The sequence below is a fragment of the Amblyraja radiata genome, chromosome 37 (assembly GCF_010909765.2).
Source record: "Amblyraja radiata isolate CabotCenter1 chromosome 37, sAmbRad1.1.pri, whole genome shotgun sequence".
Lineage (NCBI taxonomy): Eukaryota > Metazoa > Chordata > Chondrichthyes > Rajiformes > Rajidae > Amblyraja > Amblyraja radiata.
In genome coordinates this window covers 8,892,173-8,913,691 of record NC_045992.1, presented here as the reverse complement: position 1 = coordinate 8,913,691, position 21,519 = coordinate 8,892,173, and the positions used below count along the sequence as shown (strand labels likewise).

At 41.0% G+C, this 21,519-nt stretch overlaps 1 long non-coding RNA gene across 1 annotated transcript; it reads right to left on the bottom strand.

The window, feature by feature from the left end:
* Nucleotides 1–5,651: 5,651 nt before the first annotated feature.
* LOC116966463 lies at nucleotides 5,652–19,504 on the bottom strand. Its single transcript, XR_004410030.1, has 2 exons — nucleotides 19,458–19,504; nucleotides 5,652–5,706 (listed from the first exon to the last, which is right to left on the bottom strand). It is a non-coding gene; the product is annotated as an uncharacterized LOC116966463 (long non-coding RNA).
* Nucleotides 19,505–21,519: the final 2,015 nt, after the last annotated feature.

Genomic DNA, 21,519 nt, shown 5'->3' with positions numbered 1-21,519 from the left:
CAGATGCATTTTCGCTGCATTGGGGGGGGGGGGTGGGAATTGTTTATTTACGCATTCCCTCCTTCCTGCCTCATCAGTCGGGTATTAAGGAAAATACAACAAGACTCTGCGTCTGGTATTGGTAGTACCCGATTGGCCTACTCAACCATGGTTCCCAGTGGTATTAAACATGGTATTAGAACCATGAATCACCATCCCACATAGACCAGATTTATTGCTACATCCCGTAACAAGGGATAGCCACCCATGCCATAACCATTTGAACTTATTAATTGTAGAGTTTAAAAACACCTCTACTACAACTGGGACTGACGGACCGAACAGTGAACATGATCTCGGCGGCCCAAAGACAGTCAACCAAAAAAAAATTTTTTTTTAAATTTAAAAAAACAGTATCTGGTCTATATCAGGAAGTGGGAGATGCATTGCCACAAAAACAACATCACCCACAGAGACATGAACATCCCATCTGTTCTGGAATATCTGGCAGGCCTCCACTATGATGAGGGGCTCAGTTACAGTGCCATCAACTGCGCCAGAAGTGCCCTATCGACTTACCTATGGCAGGGGACAGAGCGTTACTCTGTTGGGACTCACCCACTGGTAACAAAACTTATGAGGGGAATTTTTAATACTAATCCCCCAAGAACCAGGTACTCCCAAATATGGGATGTAAGTATTGTCCTGAAAATGCTCAGGAATTGGTCTCCAGCAACAGCTCTGTCCCTACACAGACTGACATTAAAAACAGTCATGCTAATGGCATTGGTCACGGCACAGAGGGTACAGTCACTGCATAAACTAAGACTGGACAACATGACTTCCTCAACTGAAAATATTACGTTTCATATCTATGAATTAGTAAAGCAGAACAGACAGGAATCAGCAGGCCTCAATATACAATTTAGGTCATACCCAACAGATGACCGTCTCTGTATAGTAAGACATTTGTCGTTATACATGGAGAAAACGAAAATCATAAGAGGCAATGAGAAGGCACTTCTGGTCAGCCACAAGCAACCACACAAAAGAGTGACGGTCCAGACCATCTCAAGATGGCTGAAACAGGTGCTAACACAGGCTGGGGTGGATACTAATATTTTTAAATTTCATTCCACCAGGACTGTAGCTACATCGGCAGCGATACAGTTGGATGTACCAATGGACCAAATCCTCAAGGCAGCAGGATGGTCAGGGGAAAAAACATTCCAACTATTTTACAACAAACCAGTAATGAAACCTGGAACGTTTGCAGAAACAATTTTAAGTTCTGTAAATTAATTTAAACCCATAAAAAGGGGTTATAATTTTGTGTTCATAAATTTTATGATTTCAATCTCGAATTCATGTCCAAATTATGTTAACACAATTCCTCCTACAGTCATCAAGGCAGACGTGATGCATGGACTCGTTTCCATGGCATGAAATCACAGAGCTTTAAAATCTTCACGTAGTCACTCACGTGACTCCGAAGTAAAATAGTAAGATTAAACGAGTTTACCAGTTTGAAGTTTAATCTGTATTTCATGAGGTTACGATGAGGGATTACGTGCCCTCCGCTCCCACCCTTGATCATATACTCAACTGGTATCTCTTCTCTAATCTTACTATGTTTAGTCATTACAGTTATCTGTGATTTCACACCGCTGCTTTGAAGAATGACACGCATGCGTCCTGGCGGGCTTCTTCACGTAATCCCTCATCGTAACTCCTCATAAAATACAGATCAAACTTCAAACTGGTAAGTTCTCGTTTAATCTTACTATTTATCTAAATGCAGCAGGTCCACAAGGTTAATGCCCCAGTATGAGCTTTCAAGAAAATGGCAAAACACATCAGAGAGGATTGAGCTGCAGAATCCATTGAGGTTTGAAGAAGGGTCTTGATCCTTGGATGATGTAGGGGGCGCTCCTCTGTGTGCAGCCATGTCAGCAGCGCGTCAGTTTTTCCAGCTTTTTTTTATTTTTTAGTATGTTTTAAAGTGTGTATTTTGTGTTTCTTCGTGTGTTTTGTTTGGGGGGTGGTGTGGGGGGGTAAGGGGGAAACCGCTTCGGTCGCCTCCTCCATGGAGAGGCGACTTTTTCCAGGTCGCCTCCCCCGTGGCCTAACATCAAGGATCGACGCGGCCTTTCCCGGAGACGTGCCCGGGGCTTCAGCGGCGGGCGCAACGTGGACTCTCGGCGTGGAGCGAGCGACCCTCGCTGGGGCTCGCTGGAGGGGAGCGCTCCGTTTCGCTGGCCCGGGGCAGCCGGCAGCCTGAAGTCGCAGCCTGAAGCCGCGGTCTGCAGAGCTCCAGCTGGTGCGGCGTCTACAGCCCGGGATCTCACGTTGGGGACCCGGGGGAAGAAGAAGCCATCACTGCCGGCCCGCGGCCAACTTCTACCGCGGGTGCGGCATGGACTTACCATCACCCCTGGAGGGGAGCTTCGACCGCCGGCCCTGCAGTCTACGGTGCTTCTGGCTGCGGCGGGGACTTTAAATCTCGACCACCGGCCTGCGGCCTACAACAATCTAAAGCCGCGGTCTCCGGTGAGGAAGAGCCGATCCTGGACTGACTGGACTCTGGTCCTGTACACGGGGGGGAAATGGAGGAGGACTGGCCAAATTTTTGTGCCTTCCACCAGTGATGAATGCTGTGGTGGATGTTTGTGTTACAGTTTTATTGTGTTTTCTTTATTATTGTACTGCTGCTGACAACCCAAATTTCCACCAACCCTGGTTGTGTGGCAATAAATTATATCTATCTATCTATCTATCTATCTATCTATCTATCTATCTATCTATCTATCTATCTATCTATCTATCTATCTAGCTATCTATCTATCTATCTATCTATCTATCTATCTATCTATCTATCTATCTATCTATCTATCTATCTATCTATCTATCTATCTATCTATCTATCTATCTATCTATCTATCTATCTATCTATCTATCTATCTATCTATCTATCTATCTATCTATCTATCTATCTATCTATCTATCTATCTATCTATCTATCTATCTATCTATCTATCTATCTATCTATCTATCTATCTATCTATCTATCTATCTATCTATCTATCTATCTATCTATCTATCTATCTATCTATCTATCTATCTATCTATCTATCTATCTATCTATCTATCTATCTATCTATCTATCTATCTATCTGTCTGTCTATCCGAAACATCACTCATTCCTTCTCTCCAGAGATGCTGCTTGTTACTCCTGTATTTTGTGTATATCCATTGAGTTTATTGGGTGACCTTAGAATCTATACATAACTAAAACTCTGATCTTGTGCTCTTCCAGTTTGCGCATTATCCATTTGCGCAAATACAGTACGCGATAGCACTGCTTTTGTGTCAGCTCACTCACCGTTCTCCTGTGCTGCGAGTGCAACACGTTTCGTTCCAATCGGTAGTATATTGTAAAAGTTAGCGAGTTTTTAAAATCTTAAAATCCGCGCATGCCAGATCGATCTCCTCTCCTGCCAGTCAGCGCCGCGTGGATTGGTATCTTCTCCTGTCACTCCCCGGAACGGTCCGCCCCTTCCTGCGCCATCACGTCTTTACTGGAGCTGAAGATGGCCGCAGGAGGTCTCCAACCGGACACAATTTTCGGAGGGACCGGAAGCGGCCCGGCCAGGCAGGGCAAGGCCCGGCACGCCGCAGAGTCGGAGATGTCGCCAAACGGAAAGCGTAGAGTCTGATCCCGGCGGAGGAGAGCATCCAGCACCTGCTGTGAGTCCCAAACGCACCAACATCGCAATGCCCCACAGCTTCAGCCCCTTCCCCTCTGGTCCCCCTCGCTGGCTCATGCCCCCATCCCCCGTGATAACACCCTCTCCCCCATGGCTCTTCCCCCGTCATTTCTCCGAGCTCTCCCCACCAACCCCCGCCCACACGCTGGCGCAGGGGCTTCTGGGCCGAGTCGAGGATCTGGGACCTGGCTCTTGAAATCACCCAGAGAACCTGCCTCCACCGCCTTCTGAGGCAGAGAATTCCAGACTCACAACTCTCTGTGTGTAAAAGTTTTTCCTCATCTCCGTTCTAAATGGCTGACCCCTTATTCTTAAACTGTGGCCCCTGCTTCTGGGCTGCCCCAACATCGGAAACATGTTTCCTGCCTCTAGCGTGTCCAAACCCTGAATAATCTTATATGTTCCAATAAGATGCCCTCTCATCCTTCTAAATTCCAGAGTATACAAGCCGAGCCACTCCATTCTATCAACATATGACAGTCCCGCCATCCCAGGAATTAACCTGGTGAACCTATGCTATACTCCCTCAATAGCAAATGTCCTTCCTCAAATTTGGAGACCAAAACGGCACACAATACACCAGGTGTGGTCTCACTAGGGCCCTGTACAACTGCAGAACGACTTCTTTGCACCTATACTCAACGCCTCTTGTTATGAAGGCCAACATGCCATTCGCTTTTTTCAATGCCTGCTGTACCTGCATGCTTACTTTCAGTGACTGATAAACAAGAACCCCCCAGATTCCATTGTACTTCTCCTTTTCCCAACATGACACATTTATATAATAATCTGCCTTCCTGTTTTTGTCACTAAAGTGGATAACCTCAGATTTATCCACATGAAACTGCATGTGCCATGCATCTGCCCACTCACCCAATCTGTCCAAGTCACTCTGCAACCTCAGCATCCTCTTCACAGTTCACACAGCCACCCAGTTTTGTGTCATCTGCATCTCTGCATCTAGATCATTAATGTATATTGTAAATAGCTGCGGTCCCAGCACCGAGCCTTGCGGTACCCCACTAGTCACTGTTTGCAATTCTGAAAGGGACCTGTTAATCCCTACTCTTTGTTTCCTGTCTGCCAACCAATTTTCTATCCATGTCAGCACCCTACCCCCAATGCCATGTGCTCTAATTTTGCCCACTAATCTCCTATGTGGAACCTTATCAAATGCTTTCTGAAAGTCCAGGTACACTACATCCACTGGCTCCCCCTTGTTCATTTTCCTAGTTACATTCTCAAAAAATTCCAGATTAGTCAAGCATGATTTCCCCTTTGTAAATCCATGCTCTCGGACCGATCCTGCTACTGCTATCCAAATGTGCCACTATTTCATCTTTTATAATTGACTCTAGCATCTTCCTCACCACCGATGTCAGGCTAACTGGTCTATAATTCAGTTTTCTCTCTCCCGCCTTTCTTAAAAAGTGGAATAACATTAGCCACAGGAACTGATCCTGAATCTATAGAACATTGGAAAATGATCACCAATGCATCCACGATTTCCAGAGCTACCTCCTTAAGTACCCTGGGATGCAGACCATCAGGCCCTGGGGATTAATCAGTTTTCAGTCCCATCAGTCCACCCAACACCATTTCCTAGCTAATGTGCATTTCCTTCAGTTCCTCCGTCACCCTAGATCCTCTGGCCACTAGTACATCAGGGAGATTGTTTGTGTCCTCCTTAGTGAAGACGGATCCATAGTACCCGTTCAACTGAAGGGTTTCGGCCCAAAACGTTGCCTATTTCCTTCGCTCCATAGATGCTGCTGCACCCGCTGAGTTTCTCCAGCATTTTTGTGTACCCGTTCAACTCGTCTGCCATTTCCTTGTTCCCCATAATAAATTCACCTTTTTCAATCTTCTATGGTCCAACTTTGGTCTGAACTAATTTTTTTCCTCTTCACATACCTAAAGAAGCTTTTACTATTCTCATTTATATTCTTGGATAGCTTACCTTTATCTACTTTAAGTGCTCCTGAAACCTAACCATTCATACAAATCTTTAATCAAAAATACATCCATGGCTAAGATTATCGAACCAAATTGCAAACCAACTGATGATATGCCTAAAATTGATCAAGATTTTGAAACTTAACACAAATATATTTTTTATAAGCATGGAATTTTACTTTCAGATGTAAACTATGCACATTAATACTTAAAATAAAATTTAGCATCAATTGCCTTGAATTTGGTCAACTAAAATGGAGATACCTGTATCATACAAACATACTGTAGAGATTAGTCTTCAATATTAATTAACCAATTCAACAATCCACTATTGGTCATATTTTTCTTTAGATTTTATTTATTCACTTCAAGAAAACCTACATCGTTTATCAGCGGACAGTGTGAGATTACTGAAGTACATTCTGTGAACTGCTTATTTGGAATTTAGTACAATGAAACACGGGATTACTGATGAACATCTTAAATATATCGCACTGATAGAAAACACACATACTGAAAATAAATGCTAGAAGGTATTGGTTTTAATATACATTAAACAATGCTTCAAAATTATCAACATACACTTTTGTAAATACAATACTGTATCTGTTATGATTTAGAACAAGATGCAGTTTAAAGATAATTTTGCTTCGTAATCCTATACATCTAACAATCCAACGCGCGTGTATGTTGGAAATCCTTTTAACAAATATTGTATTGTTGAATAATTTATGATTCATTAATGTTACCTTTTTGTAAATACCTGAGATTTCACTGATGCTCTGATTGAGATTAAGCTAGATTGTTAAAATAATGTAATAACTTTGTACTGGACACAGGACACTGCTAGCTAAGCTTACGGTAACTATCGCTAATATATTGTAAGTAGTTTTTCATACCAATACATATTGAAAATATAATAGATTCCTTCTGCGTTAACTTCAGGAATAACCTGATCTATAAAGAGTTAATGATATATTTTTAATAGTTAGTCAAACCAGAGCAAAATACTGATGCCGTATCATTTGATAGGAAGAGGAAATGCTACAAATTTCCTGGGGCTAGTATCTGAGCCAAGTTTAAATGCCAACGCTAAAAATAACAACTAGAATTAATGTGATAGCGGCTCCAGTTTATTTTTACCGTGGAAACTGCGTGAATGAAACCTGATAGGCTTCAGGAAACTTCGCTTCTCTTTAATGCCTTATTTTGTTCAGGATCGCATAAATTTAGTTGGATTATCATATGCACCACATGGAAGTATTGATTCACTGTCACATCTATTTTAGCTCAGCAGTAATGCCAAAATATTGAGACTCCTGTTGATAATCCTATTTAGTCCATTTCATAACAACGTTGCTGTTGAGTATTGCCAACCAGTATTAGGTCTTTGAAAATGTATTTTAATTCATCCTCGTGATTGGTCTGTGGGTGGCAAAGCTAGCATTAACATGAGAAGATATTAACAATCCTTTATTTTGATCCCTGCAGTCCACCTGATGAAGGTTCTCTCACAATTCTGTTAGATGGGGAATAACATGATTAACTGATGATATAGAGACAATTTTACCTGTTCAAGTTGAAATGGTCATGAACTGGGAGAAGAATGTAGATGTAGTGATGCTCCTATGCTGTTCAAACATGTTCTTTTTGATGATCCTACTGCAGATAATAGTAATTTAGGAAATGGACATGAAAAATGGGGGATGAAGTTCTGACCTAGCAGACTGCTTTGTCCTGAATAACACCAAGTTTCTTGTATATTATCATATCTACACCTAACGAGGCCGGTTAGAGTACGTCATTGCATTCTTAACTTGATCTTTGCCAATAGTGGTGGTCAGTGACAGTCAAGAAGTGAGTTACTTGCCTATTCTCAAGACCACATGAGGTAGAGAATGGCAGCGGTTGCAAATGCTCATTATTTTATACTTGTTCTTTGATGTTGTTCAGATATTGACATATGTGGGCATGGAATACTAGATATGTGAGGTGATACTGGATCAGATATTTTAAAAGATATGAGGAAATGTAAAAATTAGGTTCATAACGCAAGAGATGATAAATCTACATTCTCCAAATAAGTATGTCTTATCAGAAATGGAATGATGCACAGGGAGGATCTACGTAACCTATATTACAGTAACTCCTTGTGTCTTACTGACAGCAGTAGCAGTTATTATAATTCTTATGAGTTCAGGCATCAGAAGCAACAAGTATTCCTTATTTTTTGTTGTATGGAGATCATAAAATAGCTGTATCCTAAAGGAGACAAGTACTATTGTCTATAAAGCTGTATCATTATTTTGAAATATGTCAGTAAGCTGCTCCATAATCCACTTGTGATTCTGAAAGAGGAAGTGAAATATTGCATGGCGGCTTTCTTGGTAATGGAGCACATTGGGCATCTCAGGCAATCTGCCCAACAAGAATACCATGATGTGCCAAACATTAACAGCATTAGCAACATACCATAACGAATGAAAAAAATAACCTACGCAGGAAAAGTTTCTTGGGTGTTCACATACTAACACTGAGTGAGGGTAAAATCTTGCAACTTCTATTGCAGGAAATAAAATTGAGGTTTTGACTGCTCAAACTTTGTGCAAATTGTTTCCCTGCTATTTCTTTCTTATTTACTCACTTGGAGCAAACAGTAGACTTTAGTATGTCACTCTTCTCATTTGTAGTTACATGTTAAGATGTATAATAAAATCATTTAAAAATCTATCTCCTCTTTTTTTCTCTAATTGTGACAGAAAAAAAAATCAAGATTGTGATGCCAAACCTGTCAATGTTATTTCCCAAGCAACATTCACTTTTCTCAACTTACTAAATAGCTCTTAAAGTCAATATCACAATATCACGATATCTGTTATTGTATAGGAAGGAACTGCAGATGCTGGTGTACACTGAAGATAGACACAGAATGCTGGAGCAACTCAGTGCGTCAGGCAGCATCTCTGGAGAAAACTAATAGGTGACATTTCTGGTTGAAACACTTCTTCAGACAATCTGTTATTCCTCTGTATAGGTTTCCTTTTCTGATCTTGCTGCTCCATTCATTACAACCCCGACCATCTCTTTTGGAATTCAGTCATTCAGTTAAGATGCACAGCTATGTTATTCCACAACTAGAGGTCAGTGGGAGAGAAAATTTTATTGTATTACATCTAGTTTACAGTAAAATGCTATATTACTAATGAGTGGTTTCATCAGTGAATCTTTGAATAACCACCAGAGTTAGGATGTGTGAATTTCATAGAAATAAGCAATGTTTTTAGTTTACTTTAGTTTTGTTTAGTGATACAGCATGGAGACAGGCCCTTCGGCCCACTGAGTCCACATTGAATAGCAATCCCCTTGGAGAGTTAGAGGCAACCGGAGTTCTCAGAGAAAATCCATGCAAGTGACAGGGAGAATGTAGAAATTCCGTACAGACAGCACTTGTAGTCAGGATCGAGCCCGGGTCTCTGATGCTGTAAGGCAGCAACTCCACTGCCGCGCCATAGTGCCATCCAATGTTCTACCAATGGAGTATTTTGATTTTGAATGACAAGCCACCAATCAGCTGTAAACCTTCTTGTAAATAACAGACTGCAAGAGTGCTGTTCATCCACCAATGCTGCTTGCCCGAGTAGCTCCGATGTCACAGGTATTATGACATTTCCATGGAAAAAGTCAATGTTATTTGATTTTCCAAACTAGCTCTGGTTCTACAGCTTCTAATCACTTTATAGCACGTAATAATTAAAGAGGATCAAATGGTTTACAATTGTTGGCCTTGAAAGTCTGGAAAGAAACAATTTCCTGAGACAAGCAACAGATGCAAAAGGATGGGCAAGTTGACAGCAGGTAGGCCAAGACCGTGTGTACAGACGTGCTGAACTGAAACCAGCAAATGCCTAGCCTCAGCTTCACGTCAAGATTCTTTCTGCTGTTGGTGCAATGTCTTTAATATGAGGGAGGTAGTATTGGGTGGCAGGCCCAATTTGGCTCATATGTTGAGGATGTTTCTGCATGAGATCCCCAAGCCTATGATCATCCAATTCGTCCATGTATTTTATGTGAAAAACTGAAGATTAATTTGTTGCATTATTACTACTGCTTGGGTATAAATGGAGCATCACTAATCATTATTCCAGTAATAGGCACTGCAGATGAAGACGGGAGTTGCCAAAGTGAATCAAAGACAAAGGGAATAGGTAAATAATAATAATTTCTTTATCTTCCCATTGCTGTTCCCAAGTATTCTGTATTGCTTCTGTACTAAATGGTCCTGAAACCTTTGATGCTTATGACCTGTTTAACCTCTTGGTGCCCCATCTGACTGAACTCAATGGTACACAAAATTGCTGGGGAAACTCAGCGGGTGCAGCAGCATCTATGGAGCGAAGGAAATAGGCGACGTTTCGGGCCGAAACCCTTCTTCAGACTGATGGGGGGTGGGGAAAGAAAGAAGGAAAAAGGGAGGAGGAGGAGGAGCCCGAGGGCGGGCGGATGGGAGGGTGGGAGGAGACAGCTAGAGGGTGAAGGAAGGGGAGGAGACAGCACAGGCTAGCCAAATTGGGAGAATTCAATGTTGATGCCATAAGGACGCAAGGACCCCAGACGGAATATGAGGTGCTGTTCCTCCAATTTCCGCTGTTGCTCACTCTGGCAATGGAGGAGACCCAGGACAGAGAGGTCGGATTGGGAATGGGAGGGGGAGTTGAAGTGCTGAGCCACCGGGAGGTCAGGTAGGTTATTGCGGACTGAGCGGAGGTGTTCGGCGAAACGGTCGCCCAACCTACGCTTGGTCTCACCGATGTAAATCAGCTGACATCTAGAGCAGCGGATGCAGTAGATGAGGTTGGAGGAGATACAGGTGAACCTTTGTCGCACCTGGAACGACTGCTTGGGACCTTGAATGGAGTCGAGGGGGGAGGTGAAGGGACAGGTGTTGCATTTCTTGCGGTTGCAACGGAAAGTGCCCGGGGAGGGGGTGGTGCGGGGGGGAAGGGAAGAATTGACGAGGGAGTTGCGGAGGGAGCGGTCTTTGCGGAAGGCAGACATGGGGGGAGATGGGAAGATGTGGCGAGTGGTGGGGTCACGTTGGAGGTATTGACTGAACTCAATAACTGAATTAACGTAGGAGAATTCTGTGCTCTCCCTCTGCTGGTTGTTTTCTGCAATTATATTTTACACCAAAGTTGCAAAAGAGGAAATTTGGGCCCCAGATGTTACCCAATAGTTGACAGGTTTTGTTGTGCCCTCAGCCTGCAATTAACAAAAAGCTTTTTGCAAAGTACAAGTGACAATAAACTAAACTAAACTAAAACTCGAAAGACCTATCCAGGAAATCAGGTACATGATGTGGTTTCTTTCAACATTACACATTGAACTTTGCTAGGTAATTTACATTCAAAATCATGAGGACGCCAATAACGCCTTTTTTCCTCTAAATGAAATGTTGGTGCTTCAAATGTGCCATACCCAATCTCAAAGTCAAGTCATCTGTCGCTTACATTATTAGGATGCCATGAAACAATGAAAATGAGAAACCATTCAATGAAGTACTTTCAATATTCTGCCAAGTCATAATAAGAGTTGATGATCATCACAAGATACTCAATATCATTGGACTTTACACAGCTGTAATACTCTTTGATGTTGTGAACCAGATATTTATGGTCTTTAGATCAGGAGAATACAATCAATCTAGACATGACATAATTTCCTGAAGTTGGCAATATGAAGCATTAATGTGGCTTCTGATAAAAATATAAAAGTATTTGCAGAGCTCAGAACATAACCATAATAGGTCAACGGAAATCACATTGGTGGAGAAAGATGCATGAGCTTGTTCTCCCTTGGAACTTTTAAAATAAACCAGCATAACAGGGCAAGCAGAAAGTGTTTTTTTTTAATTGAGTTCAGTCTATTGTCACGTGTACCGAGGTACAGTGAAAAGCTTTAGTTACGTGCTAACATTTAATGAGGACATTGAGAGCAACAAAATACTGGAAAATTCATGTTATCATCAAAAAGAAAAGCACTATCCTTCTGAGTCCTAATGCACCTTCCAATAATATTGTCTAGCTCTTTATACTAATGCTATGTTTGAACTGTAATGCCTAAAACTTCCAGATTGTGGCACAAGAGAGGCTTCCTTTCAAATAGGAGAAAGCGTGCAGTGCAATGATTTTTAATTTGTGCTGGATACTCAATTTGCACCAATGGGAGAGTCGAGGTTTTAAAGGGTGATTCACCATCACCTTTCGAAAGGTAATTTGGGACAGAAATTGGTCTTGCTAGCAATTCCAACATTTCTAATAATTTATTTGATCAATTTGGTATAAATTCAATTCCAAATTCTGCAAACTTATGAAATGAAACCTAATTCCCTCAAACCAGGATCCTCCTCCCCCCCTCCCCCGCCCCCCCTGCCCATGTCACTGCCATAATCCGCCATGATTTCCCATCTGTGGCATCTGTGGTTCCCTGAATTCATGCGCTGACCTCCAGCACCATAATCTTTCAAGGCCCCAATCTTCCTCCATCATTTGTCAGTGCCTATCATGATCTCACCATTCATCGATCTCACAGTACTTTCACTATATTAAGCAAAACCGAATTTAAATCCTGAATCCCAACCAACCATTAATATCAGAGATCACTCCACCCTTGACCATCACTATCCCCGACCCTGACCACTCAACACAATTATCTCGCAAATCCCCATCAACTTCACTCTCTATTTTCCTTGATTCCATGCCTTAACCCCAATCATGACCTAAGTGCCGGGCTTCAATCCTCACCCCATCATCCCGCTGACACAGTAGGCCCAATAATGTTTGTGGCTATCATCCATCCTGATACCTGCTTCAGTACCGGAAACAGGCAACAAGGATTCAATCTTCAACATATGCAATGCCTGCCTGTGTTCCTCAGGTACAACTTTAATTATCTCTTTTTCTCCTTCTCTCCTCTTAAATCACTTTATGTTTTGGTCCATGTGTGGCATGGCATTATCCTGTTCATGTGCCGTTTATTTCTTAACCCAGTAAATAACTACACCCAATCAATTGGGGCAGCTAGAAGAACAAAATAAACATACTATTTAAAAAGAAAATACACAATTTTAACTTAATAAATGCGTTCAAGATTGGAAAAGAAAAACCCTTCCGATTATCCTATGGCAGAAGAAAACAAAAGATACACCAACATGTGCAGAAAAATGGATTTGTACACTTGTACCTTGCTGCATACAAGCAGAAAAGGTGTGATCAATGAATGTTAAAGGAAATTGGAGATATAAACTTACAGGTAGACAGGTAGACCAAGGGAATGGCGCTGAACTTCTCAACACTGTGAAATGGACTCAAAAGGCAGAATAATATTCATTCTGTACCATAATTACTCTAAATTGTCCTGCAATTAAATATCTCAGCAATTTTTTTAATTGTTTTTTTATCTAAGGAATACCTGAAGCCTTTTACTTTAACTTTAATAGTGAATCACTTTCACCCGTTGTCAACTGTAATAAATACTCAAGTATTACATTGATTAGTGCCTGAAATAAGGTTTTGGTTTATGGACTATGGTTTACGTTACAAACATAATTACAACTGCAAGTGACCTCTGATGCATCTAGTAGAATAATCTGTTGGCTGATGATTCTTATAAGGATCACATTACAGCTTAAAATCAAATTTCAGCTCATGCTTTGAACTTGATCTTAGAAATGTTCTGCCGTAACAGAGTAACATAGTTTTTTTGCATCATGTTGCTGTACCTGACACAAAAGATACTAGAAAATACCAAAGATACTCAGTCTTTGCCTGACACTCAGGAGTGTTATACCTAGTATTTTACATTAACACCTTCTATGCTCAGTAATGCCCGTCCCACTTAGGAAACCTGAACGGAAACCTCTGGAGACCTTGCGCCCTACCCAAGGTTTCCGTGCAGTTCCCGGAGGTTGCAGGTAGTGGAAGCAGGTAGGGAGACTGACAAAAACCTCCGGGAACCGCACAGAAACCTTGGGTGGGGCGCAAAGTCTCCAGAGGTTTCCGTTCAGGTTTCCTAAGTGGGACAGGGGCATAACTCTTCAGGGTATGGAGAATGGCTGATTTTTATACATGGCAATCACAACAATGACTCACAATTGCTTCAAATGAACATAAACAAGAACACAGCCATGCAGAGGAATAGTAACAACTTGGGATTCTTGTGGTCTTTAGAGAGTCAAAAACTGTCAATAATGTTAAAGTGATATTGTTATTTAAATTCCAAGGGCATATTAAAGATGTGATGTAATATTCTGACAGAACTTACTTTCTTCAAAACATGGACTACTATTTGACTTTGAGGTATCATTACTTGAATCGATTTATTCAAACCAGACCTCACAGTTCAAATGGATCCACCATGCAATGACAACAAGCAAAAATATAAGAAATGGCATTCCTACTGTCAGCCTGGAGCCAAGCATCTTGGACAAGCTAATATGGATCTATATTTGGAACTATTTCGAAAGATGTTTATCCCAAGTTAAGCTAGTCGGCTTTAGGCTTGAGGTCCTCAGGTTTACCTATTGATATGCTGCTAAAATTTCCAGTCTATATTAATTGTTCATCCCACTCATATTCTGCTCTTGCTCAGTTATTTTGCTTCTCAAATTAAACCTGAAGAACAAATTTTCATTTTGGTATATTGCAGCCTTCTGGAGTCAGTGTGAGATTACAAAAGAAAGTTAACAATATTATTATTCTCATTTATATTTATTCTGGAGACAACTTGAATTTTTATTTCACCAGTTCTTTTTCCTTTATGCCATCATCGTCTTTTTTTGTTTCATCTTCAACAGATGATCCAGTTTCTTTTCTTCCCTAATCAATCCTATCACCACTCAACCAACCTTTCGGAAAAGTTATTGACCTTAGATATAATTTCTGTTTCTCTCTTTGCAGGTAATTACTGAACTGTTGAGTACTTCCAGTCATTTTTGCTTTGTAATTTTTCTTAACAGCACACTGCAAAAAGGAAAATAAAAAATAAATGTTTGAAGCATCTGGGCAGTGTTAACTGGGGTGCTTATTGAAAATTTTATTTTAAAAATGATAAATAAATAAGCGATGCAAGGAACTGCAATTGTTGGTTTATGAAAAAAGACAGAAAGTAACTCAGCAGGTCAAGCAACATCGCTGGAGAATGTTTAAGTGACGTTTCAGGTCAGGACCTTTCTTCACTCTTTTATTGAACAATTACTGTACATGAGCAGGCACCTTGATTTTCTTATACAATAGAAATGATGAAATGCATCGCTAAGGACTCAAGGTGAAAAACTGGTTCATAATGTAACAAATAAAGGAGGCATTGATGAGACTGGAAACAAATTAGAAACCCTAACTTCGGAAAGAGGGGTATTATAGTTTCATAGTTGTGGCAGTGTCGATCTTGATGACGAGAACCAACATCGTCTTAAGTGTGCTGGAACAGCTTTTGGACGTCTTCGAACGAGTCTTTCAAAACTGTGACATCCGAACAGACACCAAAATGGTAGTGTACAAAGCAGTGGTGATTCCAACGCTCCTGTATGCATCAGAAACCTGAACAACGCCATCTGAAAACACTTGAAAAGTTCCAACGATGCAATGGACATCGTCAAGTTCGGCGTAGAAGTTCTCCTTTACTTCATCTTCAGTGTCCAGAGTTGGAGCAGAGGTGCTGATGATGGCGGTGTATTGGTTCTTGACAAGCTGGATTCGTAGAGTCATAAGATGTTCATTGATTCCCACTGGTTGCTCTGTCAGCTTCTGAAGTAGGCTGTTTCGGATGGCAAAACCCACTCCGTGGATCCTCGGTTGTTCAGGATCAAGACCTTTCCAGAAAAAGGTGTATTGACCTTGTTCTTCCTTTAGTTGCCCTGGTCTCACTCAGAGCAACGATGTCAAAGCTGAATTTTTGGAGTTCCCGAGCAACAAAGGCGGTTATTTTCTCTGGTCGTCTGAGTTTGGTTGTCCATCAGAGTTCGTATATTCCAAGTTCCAAGTTTCATAGTTTCGCTTCTTGATGGCTTTCGACCGCCTGATGGTGATCCCTCTGGACGCAGCTTTCCAGACAGGACGAGTCGAAGCAGACGGTCTTTCACAAATCAATCAACTAATTCCAATGGCAAGGGAACCAAGACGATTGGAGCTGATAGGTCTGTTGCAGCCTTCATCCGCCTTCATAGTCGTTGAGTTCAAGATGTTTGCCTGGTCTGCCTTTGAGGTCTTGTAGGTTGGATCGTTCTTAGTCTGGACCGTCATCCTCGATTTTTCCGCTATGGGTGACCCTACCAGAAGCTAGGTGCTTCCGACAGCATCGCTTTTGGAATCAAGGGAGCACGCAAGCCTCTTCACCAAGGCAAGGTAAACGATCCGAAGAGGAGACAGACTGATTTTAAAAGGAATCACAATTTTAACTTTTGGACAATGCTGACCTCTAGTGTAAGACAATATATTTTCTTTGAATCATTAAAAACTCAAGTTGTTGGTTGAGCAGAGATGGAGGACAGTGAATTGGTGATTACTAGAGCCAGGATTTTGCCATGAATGCCATAAGTGCCTTTTCATGCCTTTTTTGATGATTTCAGAAAGATAATGCCTTTTTCACGATTGAGTGCCTAAATCAGCCTTTTTTTTGCCATTTTAACGTAACTTACAAGAAAATTTACACTATCGGGGCGAAACCCGGCTGTAAGTGGGTGTTAAGTGGCGATTGGAAAGGGGTGCGTGGGAAAGGGTCCAGTCTTTGCGGACTAGAGTCATGCTTTATGTAGGTGTGAAGTGGTGATTGGGGAAGTGTAGGTGGGGAATGATCTAGTCTTTTCTAACTGAAGTCAGGCTGTGAGTAGGTGTGAAGTGTTGGTTGGGGATGGGGTGTGGGGATACCAGGGTTAAGTTTCTGTTTATCGAAACTGCAGTAGAACTTGTTCAGGTCGTTGGTCAGCTGATGATTGTCCAAGGAGTGGGGGGTTTCCTCTTGTAGCTTGTGATTACTTGCAAGCCCTTCTGCACTGAAGAAGTGTCATTTGCTGAGAACTTGCTCCTCAACTTCTCAGAGTACCTTTCCTTGGCAGCTCTGATTCCTTTTCTCAGCTTGTTCTTGGCCTGCCTGTAGAGATCTGCATCCCCACTCCTGTGGGATCTACCTCTGCAAACGTCAAAATGCCTAAAGTCAAGTCAACGCCTTGTAAAAAACTGAATGATTTGGTCAGAGTGTAAGGGAGTGATATATTCTCTACAGACAACTGTGTGCTGATTTGCAAAGCATGTGAGAAAGCAGTGTATCATGAGAAGAAATATTTCGTCTCCCAGCATGTACAGACAGCTAAACATAAGTCGGCGGCAGAGAAACTGAAGGAAGGAAATACGCAAGCTTGTCTCCTCACAACATTTACTGCTGGCTCCAGTCACAAATTTGAGTTTTCGAGTGATCTGTACAAAGCATTCATTGATGCTGGAATTCTACTGTGGAAATTGGAAAACAAATCTCAGAGGTTTTTTAGAGAAATACACAGAGGAACATATACCGAGCGAGTCATCATTACGGAAAAATTATGTTGACAGCAACTTCAACATTGTTGTGCAGAGAATTGGAGATGAAGTTGCATGCTACAAAATATGGATCTCAATAGACGAGACAACCGATGCTGTGGGGAGATATGTTGCCAATGTGGTCATCGGTACACTGGAGGCAGGTCAACCATCAAAGAACTATTTGTTGACATCGGAAGTATTGGAGAAGTCAAACAGCTCAACCATTGCTCAGTTGTTTACATCTTCACTTGCTGTACTTTGTCCAGAAGGTATAAAACACAAGAATGTTCTTCTGTTTGTGACTGATGCAGCTCCGCACATGAAAAAAGCTGCTTGTGCTCTTAAAGTTTTATTCCCCAAAATGTTGCATTTGACATGCTTAGCTCACGGACTCCATAGAATTGCCGAGCACATACGTAGCTTGTTTCCAAATGTCGATCGCCTAGTTTCCAATGTCAAGAAAATCTTCCTCAAAGCACTGTCACGTGTGCAATTGTTTAAGGAAATTGGATCTGAGATTCCGTTACCTCCTCAGCCTGTTTTGACTATGTGGGGTACATGGCTCTCTGCTGTACTGTACTATGCTGCAAATTTTGAAAAGATAAAATAAATCGTCAACTGTTTTGAAGAAGAAGAAGAATCTGCTGAAGTCAGTGAAATCATGTAGAAAAAGTCCCTCCAATGCGATCTTGTGTTTATTGCTTCCAATTTTGCAAATTTCAAACAAGCTATTACTTCCCTTGAGAAATGCGGCGAAACATTAGTGAATAGCTTGCAGGTTTCCAACAAAGTAACTGACGATATTCGTAAAGTTCTTGGCGATGTAGGTAAAGACATACAAGGAAAATGTGAGAGTGATTTTCGCTAACAAAGATCTTGAAGAAATACAAAACATAGCTAAAGTTCTCAAAGGTTGTTGTTATGCACAATATATCAACATGAATATAGAGTTTGTAGCTTGTTTCGGGTATGCACCAGTGACCTTAGCTGGGGTAGAAATAAGTTTTTCACATCTGAAGCATATTCTGTCTGATAGACGGCATATTTTAACACCAGATTATTTGAAAGAAATGCTAGTAATTATGTGCAACCAGGCAACTTTGGTCATTTAATGTAGTACACCTTTATAATTATCATTTTTAACCATATTTTGGTGGTGGAAATAAATGCCTTTTTATGCCCTTTTTGTCAATAAATGCCTTTTTCGCGCCTTTTTTGTAATTTTATTGTGCCTTTTTGCCTGCCTATTTCAGAGATTTTTAGCGCCTGAACATCCTGGCTCTAGTGATTACAGATTTTTTTCCAACTTGTTTTTTCATCATTCATTTTGTATTGGTACATAGCAATGCGGAAGTGTACACAATACAAAGAGCATCATGATATTCCACAAAGGTGCAGTCTTTATCATAAATTATTGTGTGAAATAATTAAATCAGTTACTCTGTTGAATCTTTTTAGCTTTTTGTAAGCCTCAAATTTCACAAGAATTCAAGCCCATACCTTCTAAAAACACAGGAGTTAAAACACTGTAGAGTTATTTTAAAGAAAGGAGATTTTATTCTGTGAATTCTTATAAGTTTCTGTTGTTCATGCATTATTGTTCAGAATTTCAATGTTTAAGACTAGACAGACCACTTTCTGTCTAGGTTTACCAAATCTTTTTCTTACACTTTGAACAACTGGTAAGAAACGATTACATTCAAAAATAAATTATGTTGCAGCCCTTGAAGTGTATTAACGTGTTAGTTTCTTTGTCCTTTGACGGTTGACTTCAAGACCCTCAACAGCATTGATATACAGAGGGATCTTGGGGTCCAGGTCCATAGCTCCCTGAAGGTGGCAACACAAGTAGATAGAGTGGTAAAAAAGGCATATGGTATGCCTGCCTTCATTGGTAAGGGCATTGAGTATGGAGTGTCAGGATGTCATGATGCAGCTCAATAAGACTTTGGTTAGGCTGCATTTGGAGTATTGCATATAGTTATGGCCACCACATTACAGGAAGATGTGGAGGCTTTGGAGAGTGTTGAGTAGAGGTTTGCAAGAATGCTGCCTAGATTAGGGGGTATTAATTACAAGGAGAGGTCGGACAAACTTGGACTGTTTACTTTAGGATACTGGAGTTTCTTCCTCTTCACATACCTAAAGAAGCTTATACTATCCTCCTTTATATTCTTGGCTAGCTTACCTTCGTACCTCATCTTTTCTCCCTGTATTGCCTTTTTAGTTATCTTCTGTTGCTCTTTAAAAGTTTCCCAATCCACCGGCTTCACGATCATCTTTGCTATGTTACACTTCTTCTCTTTTATTTTTATACTGTCCCTGACTTCCCTTGTCAGCCACGGTCGCCCCTTACTCCCCTTGGAAACTTTCTTCCTCTTTGGTATGAACTGATCCTGCACCTTCTGAATTATTCCCAGAAATTCCTGCCATTGTTGTTCCACTGTCCCCTGCTGGGGTGTCTTTCCAGTCAACTTTGGCCAGCTCCTCTCTCATGGCTCCATAGTCCCCTTTGTTCAATTATAATACTGACACTTCTGATTTTCCCTTCTCCCTCCCAAATTGTAGATTAAAACTTATCATATTATGGTCATTACCTCCTAATGGCTCCTTTACTTCGATTTCACTTATCAAATCAGGTTCATTACACAACACTAAATCCAGAATTGCCTTCTCCCTGGTAGGCTCTAGTACAAGCTGCTCTAAGAATCCATCCAGTTGCAGTTGGAGCACCAAGTTCAAGTTCCAGATATTTAGGGATGAATTTATTCAGTATTTAGTATTGAGGCAATCTAGATGATGTAGTGCCAGTAATATGTTTGTGGCTGCAGGAGTCAGTACTTTAGAAGCTATCCTAAGACACCACATGTATAAATTCATTTGCAGGATAAATGACTCTAAAAATTTGCTTATTGTGGCCTTGACAAACATAAGGGTTAGCACAACATGTTACGAATCCCAGCTGTGGAGACACTGGTATCGTTGTCTCGTTGTAGGACATTGATCATCTTTTAATCTGGATTTTTAACTTAAGTATTGTGTTTTATTTTAATATAAATTATGATGTTTTTATGATATACCAAGATTTTATATGTATTTATGATATTTGATATGCAATGCTTTTTTAATGTAATGTTGCCCCTTGAGTCCATAATAAAGTTTATTATTATTATTATAATAGTAAGATTAAACGAGAACTTTCCAGTTTGAAGTTTGATCTTTATTTTATGAGGAGTTACGATGAGGGATTACGTGAAGACCCCGCCAGCACGCATGCGTGTCATTCTTCAAAGCAGCGGTGTGGAATCACAGAAAATAGTAATTGAAGTAAACATAGTAAAGACAAGGAGAACTAAGATACCAGTTGACCTTTATAATTGAAGGCGGGAGCGGTGGGCACGTAATCCCTCATCGTAACTCCTCATAAAATAAAGATCAAACTTCAAACTGGTAAGTTCTCGTTTAATCTTACTATTTTACTTCGGAGTCACGCGAGTGACTACGTGAAGATTTTAAAGCTCTGTGATTTCAAGCCGTGGAACAGTCCATGCTTCACTCATTGCCGAAGTCATTCAAGGGAGGACGTATGTTATTGTATTCAGACATGCATCCAATTCAGGCAATAACAATTTATTTTAACAAAATAATCCTCCCTAGGGCTAAATATATTGCAGAATTCAAACTTGATTCTGCAATACCGCAGGTTTGGTTATTGGCTTATTATAAAGAATTGGAAGGTCTTTCTCTTGACCATCCTGCTGTAGCCAGGATATGGTCCATAGGCACTTCCTTGTCTCTAGCTGCCGGTGTTGCTGTTGCCCATGTGGATAGAAACTTAAGATGTCAGTATCCACCCCAGCAGCTCCCAAGCCTGTCTGAGCCATCTAGCGATGGTTAGTGCTGATACCCGGCCATTAGGCTGTTTATGGCTGCCCATAGTGCTAATTTACTTCCTCTTAAGTTTTAGTAGTTTTAAGGTATAATAGAAGGTGTGTCATTACACATAGTCGGGTGTCAGTTGGGTATATCTGGAATTCCAAATTTTGTCTATCTTGTTTAACAAGCTCTAATATGCGAAGTTATCTTTTCTGGAGATGCCATCATTTATCCCAGTCTCAGTTTTTGTAGAAATTGGACCCCTAGAGCTGAGACCAGTACTATCAGCATACTGTTTTTAAATGTAAGTTCCCCCCCCAGGGACAGGGACATTGCTGGTGCCCCTAGCAATTTTAGTACAACACTGACGTCCC